At 38.2% G+C, this 17,481-nt stretch overlaps 1 long non-coding RNA gene across 1 annotated transcript in view; it reads right to left on the bottom strand.

Annotated features, from left to right (window-relative positions):
• Positions 1-707: 707 nt before the first annotated feature.
• The window catches only part of LOC118655647, a 33,238-nt gene continuing 16,464 nt past the window's right edge, over positions 708-17,481 (bottom strand). Inside the window, exons 2-3 of the long non-coding RNA XR_004967326.1 lie at positions 13,225-13,380; positions 708-760 (exon numbers count right to left, since the gene is read on the bottom strand). This is a non-coding gene — a long non-coding RNA (uncharacterized LOC118655647). The remainder of the gene's footprint in view (positions 761-13,224; positions 13,381-17,481) is intronic.

Below are 17,481 nucleotides of genomic sequence, written 5' to 3' on the forward strand. Positions count from 1 at the left end.
GGGACCCGAACAGGAAGCACTCCACCATGGATGGCTCTGTCCATATAGGTTTCTTTGTCCTCCCTGTGCTGAGGGGACAGCTGCACCCATGGTCCTAGCTGTGTCTTTTCACAGCTCTGTGATGCAACAGCTGGTTTGGTAAGACAAAAAAAAAAACCACACCTGTGCTTACCTTTTACCTCACACTCACCACCTTGGGGTTGCATCTCCCCAGTAATGCAGTAGTACTTTACCTTAGATTCTATTTCTAAGAAACCAAGGAGTAAGAATAAATTTAGGACATTTCACCTAAACTTGACTGTTAAGTTAGATCATTCATCCAAATTTTAGACTTAAAATATAACTAAGAGTAAAGTAAAATTAAATGTGGCTGGTCTTTGGGGAAATACGGTGATACATGCAAGCTCACTAATTTTAAATTAAGAAAATATCCTTGAAAATTTTTATAATTCAATATCCTCCTTCAAGCACTCCAAATAGTGTTAATAAAAATGTTACTCTAAATAAAGCAGACATGGCTAAAATCAAAGATCTATGAAACTCTGGGGTGAACAACCAAAAAATTGTCAAAGATTATCACTTATCTCTTCATCCACCTTATGAAAATAAATATAGTGTAGATGACAAGTAAATTCCCACCACAGTGAACTTCATGTACTAGACAAATTTATTTCTTGTGGCTCAGAACTTACACATTTCCCAAGTGGCTGAAATTCATATCCTCAGGAAGCTGGAAATGAAATCACTGTGTCCAAACTCTCTAAAATGAAATTAGCAAATGTAAACAACTGCTCTAAAGACATTTTAAAAAAATGAAAGACCACATGAATTCTCCAAACAAGTAACTCTTTGCATAATTTTCTTTTGAAGGGTGATCAGGATATTTGAGAAAGAAGGGGATGGTGAGAATCAGGTGTGCAGTCAGTTGGGCCCAGGGGTTCAGAGATGACTAAGATGTAGTCCCTGCTTCTGGTAAAAGAAGAGACATGGCCAAAAGTCGTGGGAGAGTCATAAATTTCATGTCACAGAAGCACAGGTGACAGTTGCTGATTCCACCTAGAGGAGTTCAGAGATACTAGTAGATGAACTCATTAACATGCTACTGTTAACTGATATATGAATTGGTTTAAAGAGAGAAGGTCATAGGTTTCATTTGGGACATGCTGAATTTGAGGGAAAATATCCAGGATGGGATGGTCTGCAGACTAATGGAAAAGCAGGCCTGAGTTCAGGAACCCTTCTAGTCTACAGAAGATATGAGCTTCAGGTTGTAGTTTAATACACAGAATGACAGGGTCCACTGAGTTCGTGCTGGGAAAAGAGAGAGGTGGATTGAGAGAAGATAAGTCCAATTTTGGAATCCCTGGGCACACAGATATTGAGGGTGAAAAGGGAATCAGAGAAAGAAAACAAGAAAGAAGAGTAAAAAATCAAATGCATGTCTTTAATGAGAGTTGGAAAGTTTCCAAGAGGAAGACTGTGCCCAGCAGTTTTCAATGCTACTAAACCGCCAACAGAAATTACCGAGAAAGGTCAGCACTGTGTTGGGCAGCTAGCAGGTCCTGGGGAGAGGACTTCCTTAGAGAAGGATTGACAGGACCACACCAAAGCGTCTGAAGATAGGAAGTCAGATAAGGAAGTAGAAATGGTGGGGAGACACTGGCACCCAGCACTGACACCACATCATCAATTGGGTCAAAAATAGCAAATTGTATAAAACACCATTGTGGTTTTGGGGTACAGCTTGTCACAGCTCATTCTGGGGTCGACATCATCAATATGTACCTGGTCCCATCTGCTGTGTGATGCTTGTTGGTGACATTTGTTGGTTCCGACATGAACATCTCAAGGGAACCATTGCGGACTCTGGGGTTAGCTGGGATTTACACACATAGTTAGCTCTTATTTCATAAGCTGGACTCACTTTCTGCCTCTAGTTTCCCAGGAGAGTTGTCTGCTATTCTCTGTTTTGCCTTGAATTTCCTCCTGATGCCCCATCCAGAAGTTAAAAACTTTAACTACACCACACTGTCCCTCCCCACAGCCCAAAGCCCACTCATCTTACTGCATGATGATGAGATAGTCACTGACTCCATGCATGGCAGCTAGAGGAGGGGCACGGGTGTTTTTCTGGGCAGAACAAAGAAGGAGTAACAACTTAAACACAGGTCTTTATTCTTTGTTTTCATCTCAGTTACTTTTCAATTTTATTATTCTCATGTCTCTCACTTATCATATAATGGCCTATAATCAGGTACCTTGATATAGAGAGTAACTATTGCTTGGATAGAAAAGAGACTTCATACATTACGAGATTATTCTTGTACAGAAACTGTGCCCGTCATGTGTCTTTTGCTTTCAAATCCATTTCCCCCTCTTCCTCTACGGCAGTGATTTTCAACCTTTTTCATCTCCTGGCACACATAGACTAATTACTAAAATTCTGCAGCACACCAAAAAATATATTTGTTGCTATCTGACAAAAAAAAAAGTATAATTTTGATTCATTCGCAATGAATGGCTATTGCTGTGTTGGCTGTTGTGGTTTTTTATTTGACATCCTCCCATCGTCTCTCCAGCCTTGTGTGTGAGCACAGTTGCCTATTGGTCTTCTCAGATCTTCCATTATCCAGGGACATATTCCCTGAATTCAACTCTGTCTGCTGAAAGATCTATAGTGGTTTCTGTCTTCCAAGTGACTGGACCATAAGAGAAACCATCTTAACCAGATCTTGGAATCACAGTTCTATGGAGATTGCTAGTAAAGACAGTCAAAGGTTTTTCTATATCAGCCTTCATTATCACACTTCCCTACCCAACCCTCATCCAAAAGTGACAGTTAATAATGTTCTTCCAAACCATATAATTACAACATATTTAAAAGCAGGAAAATATGAACACAAGGAAAAGTGATGCCTTGAAGAATGAAAATGCTGTGGTCAGGGCTCTGGAACAATGAGGGCTGATGGTCCAAGATGGCAAATTAGTTGAAGAAAAGGCGGGCATATTGGAGGTAAGAACTATCAGAAAAGGCAGGGATGTCAAAATGAGATGCTTAGAAAGGTGTGCTGAACAAAATCAAAGCCAGGGGGGGGTCGGTCTGCTTACTAACGTTAAAGTTTGGATTAGGGAAGTATGGGCTCCAGAGACAGAGAAGAGGAAAGAAAAGAACTGTACTAGGAAATGAAGGGGAAGGGGAAGTTTTTAATTCAAGAGAATCAACAAGTATACCAAACAGTTTAAATCTCTGCTGACACAATCGGGCAAGTAAAGCCTACACATCACAACTTCTCTTATGGGTTAAGGATTACAGTGCTGTGTTTTCCATAGTAGGTTCACCTGGAGTGAACCAGCTGAAACACCAATGAAGCCTTAATAAAATAAAATAAAATAAAATAAAATAAAATAAAATAAAATAAAATAAAATAAAATAAAAGCAAATTCCTGGACCTAGAATTATTGAAACAGACTGCCTAGGGATGACTCTTTCATATCTGATCTTTAAAGTGCTCCCACTCCAAGTATGAGAGCCTCAGTTGAGGAGGTACCTGACAGCCCTTGTAGGTAGGACAAATGCTGGCATAGTTGAATGATCTGGTCCAAGAGTAGAGGAATACTTCTTTAAGAAACGTAAGGAAATTTGCCTTGTATCAGAGATCCCAAGATTTAGAAGAAACATTTCCAGCTTTTGGATACTCTGGACAGTGACAATGGAGAGTGGTTTCCAACAGACCCCAGTAAGCCTTCTGTGTGCATTTCCCTTGGGAAGACCCTGTCTCATCTTAGACCAGAAGGAGACTTTTCTATGTATGCACATTTTACCATTTAGGATGTAAATGTCCATCTGGACCTCCCCACCCTCTTTTCTTTTTCCTGCATTTATTGTTTGGTCCTGAAGTAATTTTAACCAACTTTACTCACTATAGCAATTTCTTTTTAATTCACATTGGGAAGGTTCTGGGACATTAAACAAAACACAACAAAACCGACTCTTTTAAAAATATTGTTTTATAGAGCTATTTGCTGCATTTATTTTACTCACAGCATGATGATTACTTCTCCAGGCTTCTTTTTTCCTTCTTGTTTAGAGACAACTAGATAAGTAATTTTTTAGGAGACAGTCACAGGCACCCATTAACTAGTGCCTAGCCCATTTCAGGAAGCTTCAAGACTATTTGTAATACCACTGAAAAGATTTTCAATAACTGGCGCATTTCGAAATGGAAATTGGTCTGCATGTTAAATGTTAAAAGCAATTTTGTTTGGAAATATTAGTGTAGTCTACAAAGAAACATCAAATCATACAGCACTATATATGTCTGACAAAATTGTGAGCACAACAGTCATTTTCTCTGCCCTCATAAGCTGTAATCCAATGAGACAATCAAATGTTAAGCAAATAGTTACACAAAAGAATAAAATTTTAAAGTAGATATAAATAAGAGAGCATCTGTCAGGGGATTTGACTTAGTGGGGGTGGGGGATCAAAGGAGGGGCTTCAGTGTCTTTCAGACATCCAAGGAGAAAGTTAGGGTTAGATGGTTAAAATAAAATATTGATTGTGGTTAATAAACCGATTATAGGCTAAATCTATCTGATTAACAGTGGTTTCCTTCATACCATCTTTTGAGATAGCCTAGATGAAATTTACTCTTTTAAGTAATAATTATTAAGCATGGGGGAAAATCATAGTATGCATGTGGTTTTCACTGGCCTGGGCTTCAGGCTAATCGAAGGGGTAGGGTGGAAATGCTTGGAGAATTAAATAAAAACCCCATGTAATTTAACGTCAAAATGAGTACTGATGCAGGATGGATGTAGGAGTCAGGAAAAAAAGGTCAGGGCCTCCACACATGGAGTTAGGAAAGAAGGAAGAGGAGGAGGAAAGGAAGAGAAAAAGCATTCTGGTAGGGTACAACTATACCAAAGCAAATGTCAGCAAAGGAAGAAGGATGATCCTGGCGAGTACAGGGCTATGAACAGAGTAGAAAGGAAGTCATTCAGGTTAGAGAGTCAATAAAGATATTTATTGGAGCCCGCATGATAGGGTGGGGTCAGTCTATGCACACAGATGGACCCTGACTGATGATTATTAACTTTACAATGGTGCAAAAGCAATACCTATTCAGTAAAACCATACTTCAAATTTTAAATTTTGATTTTACCCAGGCTAGCCATATCAGTACAAGACTCTCATAATGCTGGGCAGGGGCAACAAGATGATTTTGCCCAACTGTAGGCTAATATAAGTGAGCTGAGGATATTTTCATGTGGTAGAAGGGGCAAGGTCTTTTCTATAAGGGCACTAATCCCATTCATGAGGGCTCCATGACCCAATCATCATGACCTAGTCATCAATCAAAGTCCCAACCTTCTAATACCATCTCAGTGAGGGTTAGGATTTCAGCATGTACATTTGGGGGGCGGGGGGGGGGGAGGACAGGGGAGGAGGCAAAAACATGTAGTTCAGCCTGACCAGTTTGGCTCAGTGGATAGAGCGTCGGCCTTTGGACTGAGGGGTCCCTGGTTCAATTCCGGTCAAGGGCATGTACCTTGGTTGCAGGCACATCCCCAGTGGGGAGTGTGCAGGAGGCAGTTGATCGATGTTTCTCTCTCATCAATGTTTCTGACTCTCTATCCCTCTCCCTTCCTCTCTGTAAAAAATCAATAAAATATATTTAAAAAAACAAACAAACATGTAGTTCATTACACTTAGTATATACCTAAATTAAAATTTTAAAAAATGTGTGTGGGTAATTTATATGATCAATAGTAGCTACCACATAAGAATAAAATTAAATGCCCTTTATTTAACTGTATTAAATGCCCTTGTCATTGCAGAAATAATCCATTGTGCAGGAACGTCTTTTGATGTCATAGATAGAAAATGAAAATGTACTTTCCTTTTGCTACTGCATTTAAATATTAGTCCTTTTGTAATCGCATGCCCCTTGAAGCTATAACAATCCAAATTATTCCAGAAGTAAGCAAAGAAGACTTTCTTAAACAAATGATTCTTAAAAATGACTTACATTTCAGCACAATTCTTGAATTTTTTATTGTTCTTTGCTGCATTCATCAGCCCCTTTCTCTTTGTTTCACAATAAAGAGCTAACTTTCCAAAAAGGAAAATACACACACACACACACACACACACACACACACACACACACACACTGAAAAAGCACATGAGCTGTCTGTCTGAGCAGGGTCTCCTCGTGTGCAAAACAAGGGCAGCAGCTGATGCTGGCTGCACAGTGCCTGCTGTGGTCACAGAGGACTCCAACCAACTCATACCTATCAACTCACTCCATCCTTACCACTACCAGGTGAGGACACTGCGGGGGGACTACCTGCCCACAGTCATATAAGGCAAAGCAAAGGTCTAAGCTCAGGGACTTTGGCACCAGCATCTATGCCGTTGGCCAGCATGCTGTGCTGTCTCATAAACATGCCAAGACTGCCTCCTGAGATGCTTCACAGATCAACCAGACAAGTTAGATGAAGCACTTAATGCTTTCTTAATTATATGAACATAAGCTAACATTTTATTTAAATGAGCAGTGCCAGGATGAAACAAAATATCCTAGGCCCGTGGTCGGCAAACTGCGGCTCACGAGCCACATGCGGCTCTTTGGCCCCTTGAGTGTGGCTCTCCCTAAGCCTTAGGAGTACCCTAATTAAGTTAATAACAATATACCTACCTATATAGTTTAAGTTTAAAAAATCTGACTCTCAAAAGAAATTACAATTGTTGTACTGTTGATATTTGGCTCTGTTGACTAATGAGTTTGATGACCACTATCCTAGGCTATTACGGATGACATTATCCCAAGACCCTTCACTCAAAAGGTACCTAATCTGAGATGTCAAATAAATTGGAGGAGGAGGGGAAAAAAGACTTAGTATGTTTTGTAATTCTATAAAATATTATTACTGGTGTGTCTCACCACAAATAAAATGAAGTCTTGATAGTATTTAGTACCTTATAGCTTTGGTGTTCTGATTAAATCACATGTGAAAACTATAACTTACTTTGTGAGTGCAGTCAAATTGGCTTAGGTATAAAATTTTTATTTAAACCCACTTTATTTTTCAGGTTGGATACAAGTTACATTCATTATTTGTCGTTTCCTGGGAAATTTTGAAGTCATTTTCCTTTAGTTTCTCTGAAAAACTATAATGCTGTAATAATCAAAACTAAATTTTCAATCTTGCATCTGGGTTTATTGTATCAGTAAAGAGACACAGCAATTCAAAATTTTACTTTTATCACTATTCCTTTCAACTTCAATACTTCAAAAGGTATTTTCCATTGTTTTTCATCATTTATTTATAAATTTGGCTGAGATGAGCTACAACCACAGAAAATACCGTTGGCTAACATTCATAAAAATAGAAATGTATGATTTATCTTTAAATAGTTATGAGGAAAGAGTGATGAAAGAGAATATATAAAATGGACTCACTTTAGACAAGCTGCTAAAATTATTAACATTATGAGGATGAGGCATTAGGCAAGACTCCACTCTTGTTCTAACTAACCTGGGAACTTAAGCTTTTTTGAACTTTCCACTGCTGCATCAATGCCTGGATATACATGTGGACCTCCAGATAACCCTCTGCTCATCCCCTGAAGGACTCACGTGTCCAGGTCCCCTGATTACCCTCTGAAAGACTCACATATACATCCACCTGAAATCCATTATCCAGTCCACCAGACATGGCCAGACCTCCTGACGCCCATTTTTTAAACCACCTGGCATCCATCATCCGGACTACCTGACATCTGACTGATAACCATGCTGAACCAATCCTAGGGTTAAGAATTTAGAACTAATAATTCTCAAAGATGCATTTTTTACTCTAAGAGCTTTTAACTTTTCCTTCTTCTTTGGAATACTTCTGGTTTTTGCCTAGATGTGTTTCCAGTTTGCAAATTCTAATTCCCCTGATTATTCTTTACCATTTATTTCTTACAATGCTTTCAGACTCCTTTTGACTTCATTCCAAAGTTACAAAGATATAAAGAGAATCACAAAACAAATGTTAAAAATTGTTCTATATTCTTGCAAAACACTATAATTTTCATATGTTTAAGTGTTTGATATCCATGAAACAGTCATTCATGATTTCAGGACCTTTTTATTTATTTTGACCAGTGTCATATTTTAGAGAAATACTCTTTTTTCTTCTCTAGTTGTAACCTACTTAAAGTCATCAAAAGAACTTGCACTTTGCTGATGATAGTTTAACGAGCAAGAACTTTGTGTGGTAAGTTATGAAATGGCTAATGTCGTACAATCACAAGAGCAACCAGTGCATTGTGGCAACAATGAAGAGACTCTTAAAGGTACATAATCCTAAATCTTCTCAAAGGAGAAGTTCCTGCCTAGATGATTTCATTCTAGCTGTGGGTATCCCTCAGGTAACTAAGAACATCTGAGAGATTGGATAGCCTAAACTCTAACACATTGATTATTTGATAGGAGATGGTAGATGATAATAGTTTCAAGAGCTAAATGATACTCTAATATTTATTATTTTTAAGGATGAAGTAATATTTATAAAAAATTGACTTAAGTGTTCATTATGCTTCAGGTACTGTGCTAAGGGCTTTATGCACATTACAGTTGAAAAGAAAGAGAATATATTTAGCTATATCCACAAGGGACTTCTGTGGAGTCAGGAAATGAGATGGGTCATTAGGAACCTAGTTTCAATTTGGCAGTATGTGATGATGTTTTATTCCAGGAAGCTAAGAATGCTCCTGTTAGGTTTTCCAGGTGAGGCTAATGATGATTAATAGGAAGAGTGGAAATGAAAAGCACTTTATTAATAGTGGGCCACTGTCCAATACACTCACAAAGCAAAATTACCGGTGAAGCTGGACAGGAGCCCACCTCTCAGTCTGGAAGCCTAACAAAGCCTCAATTTCCCTCCATTCATACCTGGATGGCTGCGGAGGTCACAATGATGGGTACAGTGAAGCACGGGTTTGGGAAGAGGAGAGAGAAGAAACACATATAACAGGTCACAGGGCACCATAGCTCACTTGTTTATATTACAGAATAGCAGCCAAAGAAGCAGAGGTGAGCCACACCCACATAAAACACCACAGGATAACATTCATAACAATAGATGTGATACATAGTTTTTAAAAGGCACAATTTTCATAGTGAATCTGAACATTTCTCTCAATATATGAAGATAAAGTAGCCAGAAAGCATTTCACAAAGAGGTCTACCTCAGTTGGGGGAGTGTGACATCTAAGTCATGGTGCCCAGGTGTTTGGTCAAGCACTAGTCTAGATGTTGCTGTGAAGGTATCCTGTAGCTGTGACTTACATTTATAATTGGTTGACTTTAAGTAAAGCAAGGAGCCTCATCCAATCAATTGAAGGCCTTAAGTGCAAGAACTGAAGAAGGAGGATTCCCAAGGAGAAGGAATTCTGACTCAAAAACAGTAACATAGAAATCCTGCTTGAATTCCCATCCTCCTAGCCTGCCCTTAGATTTTGTACTAAGGAATGCACCACAACTCCTACCTGAACTTCCAGCCTGCCTTCCCTATAGATTTCAGCCTTGCCACCTCTGCAATCACATAAGCCAATATCTTAACTAAATATCGACAAGTAACTAAATAATTAAATAAAATATCTCTCTTTCCCTCTCAAGAGAAGAAATAGAAAGAAAGATCTGAATTCTAAATTATGTGGAATGATTCCTTTGATAAGACAGAGATAGGGACATTCGAGAAATATTATTAAATACTTCAAATATATAACAATATATTTTATAACCTATTGACATATTTGTTTTCATCTGGTTCAAAACTATTTACTAAAAATAATTGTGTTTATGGTTATAAAGAAAGTCATAGAACATTCCTACCAGTGGAACTTTTCCTAACTCGCAATGCATTAATATCATTAATTTAAAAGCAAATATATATATATATGAAAACTCAAAAGGCAAAAATAATAAAGAAGTATAATACAACTAAAAATCTCCTAAACTACTCCTATATCAAAGAGGGAATTTAAGTTTCTACTTACAGAGATCTTTGAGAATGAGATATATACCAAATGAATATATTTGGCTTCCTCACTAAATGTGTCTCCCCCAGATTCATCCCCCAGGTAGTAATGTTTGAATGGTGGGTCTTTGGGAAATAATTGGGTTTGAATGAGGTCATGAGAGTGGGGTCCCCAGAAGGACACTGGTGTCCATCTAAGGACCTCTCTCTCAGACATGTGAGGTTACTGAGAAAAGGCAGCCATCCGCAAGCCAGGAAGAGGGCCTCACCAGAATCTGACCATGCTGCATCCTGACATCAGCTTCCAAAACTGAGAAATAAATATCTGTTGTTTAAGTCCCTCTGTTTATGGTATTTTGTTATGGCAGCCTAAGCTAAGACATTTACCCTACTAATTTTCTACTGAATAAGACAAACAAAAGAAAGTGGTTGAGAAAATTGTATACCACTATGGGAAACTCAAGAAGCACTTTAACTGTACATTCCAAATGTCAAAGAGCTGTAACTTTTGAATGATGTAGTTAAAGATGAAATAATGAGAAAGGGTGAGGTCTGCCTCTGCTACCGCCCGCCAAAGCAGGAAGAGACACACAGATGACAAGCACCTGTGTGGGAGAAAATTAACCTGGTCAAAAGATAATTTTTTAATAGAAAATGATAAAATTGTGACTCTCCTACAGATATGAAAATGAACATGTGTTAGAGATTTCATTTAACTCATTAGAGGAAACTGTCGAGGTCTACCAACCAGTTCAAGTAGTTAATATTAGAAAAGTACAGAATTCATTTGCATGTGTATAGACAAAAATTACCTTGCATACTACCAATTACCTACAACTTACACAGTTGTAGCATAGCTCCAAAAAACCAGTGTCATGTAATGTCTTTCAGACAGAAAACTAGACCAATGGCTCAGAAAATCATTTGTAGTTGCAGAATTTAACAGCTCTGGTTATGGTGACTTCTATGTGATATGAATAATCTACCTCAGTAGTTTCCCTCGTTTCCATTCATTTAAAAGGTTATGGGATCTATCCATTCAAGTTGAATGGTTAATATTTATATTACAGGCTGAAGAGAAGACTAGAGCCTGCTCCAGCCAGGTTCTTTATAGTTCCTCCACTTAAACACCAAGTTAGTTCCCAACCATCATAAAAAATATGCACTAAACCATCAAATTATACATGAAAACTAAGCAATATTAAGATGTACAAAGGACAAAAGGGTGCTAAAGAAGATTTAAGTGTGGACTGAGCATCTTTCTCCTGCTCATTCTATATTCAACATTCCTTAGGAATTCTTCTTCTGATGTGTTTTTTATTTCACATTCAAATTCTTAATGGGTATGATCAATCTCCCTAGTTATCCTGGTCTGGATTCCTAGGCATTTTAATATTTGCAACAAACTCCTTTAAATTGGAAGAGATAGATGCACATAAATTGAAAAGAACTCAGAAGGGTCAAGATAACCTTAGTTATTTTGCAGCTATTCATAATTACATGCACATAATGGGATTATGGGCTTTTATTTTTATATTTTTGCTTTGTTTCCTATTTGTTCAACAATGAAACTGTAGTATTTTGAATTGAGAATCAATATGTTTTATATGAATTTTTTAAAAGCCATTGAACAATTTATATGTATCTTGGAAGCTTATGTTTGTTCTACTTAAATGTACTATGTGGAAAACCTTAGGCCAGATATTTACTGATATACTACTCATGAAAGAATTAGACAGTTTATAATTAGAACCATTAATTGTATCCTGCTTGTGTTCAGGGACCCAAGTCCCACACTCTACCTCAAGAAAATGATGGGTGTATTCCTTTTGAAGTTTCATTGACTACTTATAGTTACTGAATCATCATCATCATCATCATCATCATCATCATCATCACCATAACAATAGCTCATTAAGTTTGTTTTATATGCTAGACTCCATTCTATGTGAGATGTTACATATATCTCATCCACCTCCAACAACCTTATGTGGTGTGCACTGGCATCAACCCTACTTCCCAGACAGAACATTGAACTGGAGAGAGGTTAAGAGCCTTGCTCTTCTAGGTCCCATGATTAAATAGTGTTGGAACAGGATTCCATCCAGGACACTGACTCCAGAGGCCCAATTCCCAACTCCCAACATCTCTGTTCTGCTATTGTCTAAACTGTGTGAACAAAAGTGAGAACAACAAGAACTAATGTGAAGATCACACACTTAGAACCCAGCAGACATGGGCAACATGTCTCTCCAGCCTTGCACTAGCAATACAGCGACCAGCTGTCCCTCTTTCCCAGAATGAGTACCTGAGAGTGTGTGCCATAAACCTTGACTAGAGGTTTTCTGCTGGAACATATTTGTACATCAGGGCAAATAGCACATGGGTTAAAGAATGCTTTGAGTCCTTGAACATAATCTTCGTGCATGATATAGGTCAGTGATGGCGAACCTTTTGAGCTCGGTGTGTCAGCATTTTGAAAAACCCTAACTTAACTCTGGTGCCGTGTCACATATAGAAATTTTTTGATATTTGCAAGCATAGTAAAACAAAGACTTATATTTTTGATATTTATTTTATATATTTAAATGCCATTTAACAATGAAAAATCAACCAAAAAATGAGTTCGCATGTCACCTCTGACACGCGTGTCATAGGTTCGCCATCACTGATATAGGTGGAAATGGAATGAAAAGTCTAACTCTACTTTCAGTTGAGCATGAAGGTGAAGTCCACAGTCAGGGAACACACAGGACTTATAGGGCACATCCTGCCCTCACAACCCAAGAATTATTCTCCTCCTAGCTCCACTGACCTTCCCTGACTTGGATGCCATCTTTAGTCATTTCTACAACCTTCTCAACCATGACCACCTCGTCTTTCTGCCATGCTCCCCCCCCCTTACCATTTACCAGCCCTGGGAAAAACCGACCATCTGGTCATGATCATTTCCCACTCCCACTTCTGAGCTGCTAGTAATTATCCAGAAAAGAAATAAAGCCATGGCAGTTGGCCTGACTATAAATTCTCATTATCTGCTTCAATTCATGCTTTCAGTAATATTCAGGAGCAATTTTCATGTAGTTCATTATTTTCCTTTCCTACAATGTCTGATGTTCCCAAACTTTCCCCCTCATTCTTTCCTTCTATCCCAACTCCTTCCCTCACACTCATCAGATTGCCTACCTTCTATTGAAGCCTTTGTTGTTCCATTTCCAAGGTTATTTTATAAAATCATTCCGGATCCTGTAAGTTGGATTGTCAGCAAGAAGACTGTGCAAACTCCCAATGCAGGGGAAGTTTCTTCTCTGTCTTCAGGAAGCAGTAACCAAGAGTCATTCTCTGTGGGCGTTAAATGAACATTAATTAATGATGAATGGAGGATACTTTACCATCTGTTCACCACTGATTCAAAGTATACTGTTGTCACTTAATTGGATTATTTTTAGTCTTGTAGTTTCAGCTGGTTGAACACTAATGGCTGGAACTGTGAGATGCCGTAGCAAATCATAACTCCCATTTTGAAATCCTTGTCTGGAGGGGTGGCTAATTATTGAATGATAAGAGCATCCAAACAGCAATGAAAGAAGGTCTTTTCTAACATTTAGTTTTTTTAAAGTCATAAGACGTTCCCTCTTTAGTAAAATAATTCAAGTCATGTATAACAAGTGACAGCCTGGAGGACTGAGAGCTAATGGAAGAAGCACAAGGGATGTATTTTTTTAAGGAAAAGAAAACAAATGGTATTTACATATATGGTAAACAGTCCAACACTGTCTTGTCATTAATCCCCCAGCACCTCCTAGCACATATTAGGGTTAACATACAGTGCTGCCCTCTGGAGGTATGCACTATGATATCCAGTGGAATCAGCAAATACATTTCAATTCAGTCATTTCAAATTACTAATATGATAGCCATTTCTTCATGAAGGAGAAATTGAGCTGTTTTTAAAATTACTTAAGACAAGATGTTCTTGGGAGGTTACATTACATTTTTTTCAAACTTTCAAATTAGAATTAAGAAGTAAAGATATATATACCTAGGCAGAAACCAACCTGTGGGACCTGCCTGGGTGAATTAACCATACTTCAGGTCCCTTGACTTTCATCTTGATAGTTCTGAAATGTGATTGGGTCAATACTCCCCTGATGAGCAGGCTGGCTCTGCTCACTCATCAGAGACTAAATTACTGGCAAATTCACATTAATTCTCTGCAGCAAATATCACTGTAGAGCAGACTGGGTATTTATATAAATACGGTAAGCTCTTTCCTGCATAGTCTAGAGTGGTCACTGCTAATCTTTGCCTAATGACTGATTTTTCTATGAGTCCATAACTGACCACCTCCCCTACCAGTGGACACATTCTTTCCTTAACTCAGAAATGTTCACCCCCGCTGGCACATAATGCCATGCAAGTCTGCAGCGTGTCCTGAGTGGGACTTCTGCCTCTTGAAAATTCATTGGATGCTGCTCTGAAATATTATATATTAATTTCCTAACTCTCTGGGAGCAATTTTATCACCTTATTTCCCAATTCCTTTAGGCTCACCCACTAGTAATTGTAACTACATACTTAATAAGGCATACATAATTTCTGATTTTACAGGTGAAAACTGAAGCTCCAGTTAAAATGCACATTCTAATTTATATCCTGGGATATGTATAACTTCACATAATAAAGAATAATAGCTCTTACTTATGAAGAATATGCATACTATTTGCCAAACACTGTGTTTTGCCCTTTATCAGTTTTAATCCTGATAAAAGTATGAAGAAACTGATACTTAGACTATCCTGCAAAAGTCACAACTTCAGCAAGTTACACAGCCAGAATTTAAATCTAGCCGGTTTGCTTCTAAAGTTCATGCTCTTCACACCACTTCATAATATTAAAAAGTTGCTAAATAAATCAAAGTCTATGCCAATTCAATGTGAAAGGAAAAATAAAACAGATCCAAAAGTATATAGCTTTGCTTCAGTCTCTATGACCATGTTTTCAGTGCTTCGAGGTGACTGTACCTTTAACAGCTTTTTATTGGGAGACATTTAGAGTGACACTTTGATCACTGCAGAATCTCAGCTTGGCACTGGTTCCAGTTTGTCTGATGAAGCTGTTTCTGCTGAGATTTCTTTGCATTTAATGTGCATTTGTGTTTTACACTGTGTCCAACCATTCTGGTAGTAGCATATGGTTAGTTTTGTTAATTGGGCTTTTTGTTATGCTGTGTCTGCAAAGCTTCTTTTAATTTATATTCAAATGTTTGTCATCCTCCGGCAGTCTGTTTTATGATGTCTGTGTTTGTTTTGTGACCCATGACTATACCATGCTTTTCAAGCTGTGTTCTGGAACATTATTTGAAGATGCCCACCATGTGCTGGCTTTATGCAACAACATAATTCCTGCTCTCTTTCCTTAACAAGCCAGCAGAGTGGGCGTTGGGAGAGGGTAGGGAAGGGAAGGTCATATTTTTTCAGCCCATTCTACTCAACTACATTGTTAGGAATGATATAGAGAGGGTGAAAGTTAGCTTGTTTATCAAGGACAGAATGCTAGATGATTCATGTAGCATCAAACATTCATAAAAGTCTATTCATTGCCAGGTACTGTGCATGAGCCAAGTTCGGGAGATTTGTAAAAGAGGATAAAATAGGGAAGCCACCAAGAATGGTATTGATTCCAGATACTTGGACCTAACTACCTGGATTCAAATTCCAGTTCCACTCATCAGTTGTGTGACCTTGGGCAAAATACTTAACCTCTCTGTCCCTTAGTTTTTGTCTACATATATGGGTGAAAAAATATCTATTTCATAAGATTGGTGGAAATATTAATGAACTAATACCTATAAAGCACTTAGAATAATACCTGGGACACAGTACAGTCAGTAAATGTTAGCTATGATTGCCATTATTATTTACATAATGTCTAGTAAATATAGGGATCTGGCTAGTACATGGGGTGCTGTAAAGTAGAAATACAAAGCCCAAATGAGTCTAATCAATATTTTCCAAACTGCATTCTTCAGCAAATGAATAAATTTAGAGAAAAAAAACATCTGTGGTTTAATATGTACAGGGAATGCCAAGTTAAACAGATGACTGTGCATTTCATAGAGTCCACAGGAGGCTGATGTGTACTGTGACTCTCCAAGAGGAAGGAACACGCAGCGTCAAAGATTATTAATACAGGGCTTTCATCCATGTGCAGGGTCAGGATAAAGGAACTTATCTAGTCTAGAGAACATTTTTATTGACTTCAGAGAAGAAGAGAGAGGGGAAAAAAGAAACATCAATAATGAGAGAGAACCATTGATTGGCTGCCTCCTGCACACCCCCTACTAGGGATCAAGCCCGCAATCTAGGTATGTGCCTTTGATCAGAATTAAACCCGGGACCCTTCTGTCCACAGGCCCACGCTCTATCCACTGAGCCAAAGTGGCTAGGGCTAGCGATCTAATCTTACGAGACCAGTTTTCATCAACAAGTCTTTCAGAAATTCTGATCTGGGCAAAAGTTGTGGACAATCACAACTAGCAATTAGAAGGATGTTAAAGTTAAGGCTTTTAACCTAGTTCCTACCTGTCTGTTATTGAATTCTTGGAGATTTAAGTAAAATTTAGATTATTATTATGAGACATCAAAGAGGGGAGAGAGAGAGAGAAGAGAGAGAGAGAGAGAGAGAGAGAGAGAGAGAGAGAGAGAGAGAGAGAGAGAGAGAGAGAGAGAGAGAACAATTTATCACAAAGCAATTCCTTGGTGTCACACGACCAGATCCTGTGACACTTTGGGTGTCTCATCCTTTCGGTAATGACATTTCTCATAGGAGAAGCCCAAGAACTCCCAAATCCTGAAAATGTAAGAAATATAAAATGTAGCTGGGACTTTATTGTTACTCACATGAAAACATGGAAACAGAGAACATTGTCTCCAACTTTGCTTCTGGCAGAGAACGTAAAAATATTTGGATATCTGTCCTATCATTTGTGTCCTATCTTACTGTTTATTTCATGCTTCTCTAATTATGGGAGAGTTTGGGAGGAAGGCAGGGGGTAAAGAAAGGACCTAAAGGAATGTAATGACAGAAACCAGAAAATCATAATGTCTGGCAGACATCCTTATATAGAAAATATTTCCTCTCAGCTAAGGAACTCTTCCATTTGGCTTCGTTAAAGTTGATATGGAAATATTGAATCAGTTTCAATGTAAATATGATTCTTAAACATTCTTCCTACACTGTACTAGATGCTAGGGGGGAAATGGTAAATCTGACACAACAGTCTCATATGGTCCTCACAGGTAAATCACACAATTTCAACTCTTAGTTCTGAGCAAGGTAGTTTTGAAGCTGTGAAAACACAGGGATGCGTCACTAAATTCAAGATGGCTGGGAAGAAGAAAGGGATGAAGTAGGTGCTACCCTGAGAATTGGGGAGTGAAT

Source organism: Myotis myotis, unplaced genomic scaffold, assembly GCF_014108235.1.
Source record: "Myotis myotis isolate mMyoMyo1 unplaced genomic scaffold, mMyoMyo1.p scaffold_m19_p_5, whole genome shotgun sequence".
Taxonomy (NCBI): Eukaryota; Metazoa; Chordata; class Mammalia; order Chiroptera; family Vespertilionidae; genus Myotis; species Myotis myotis.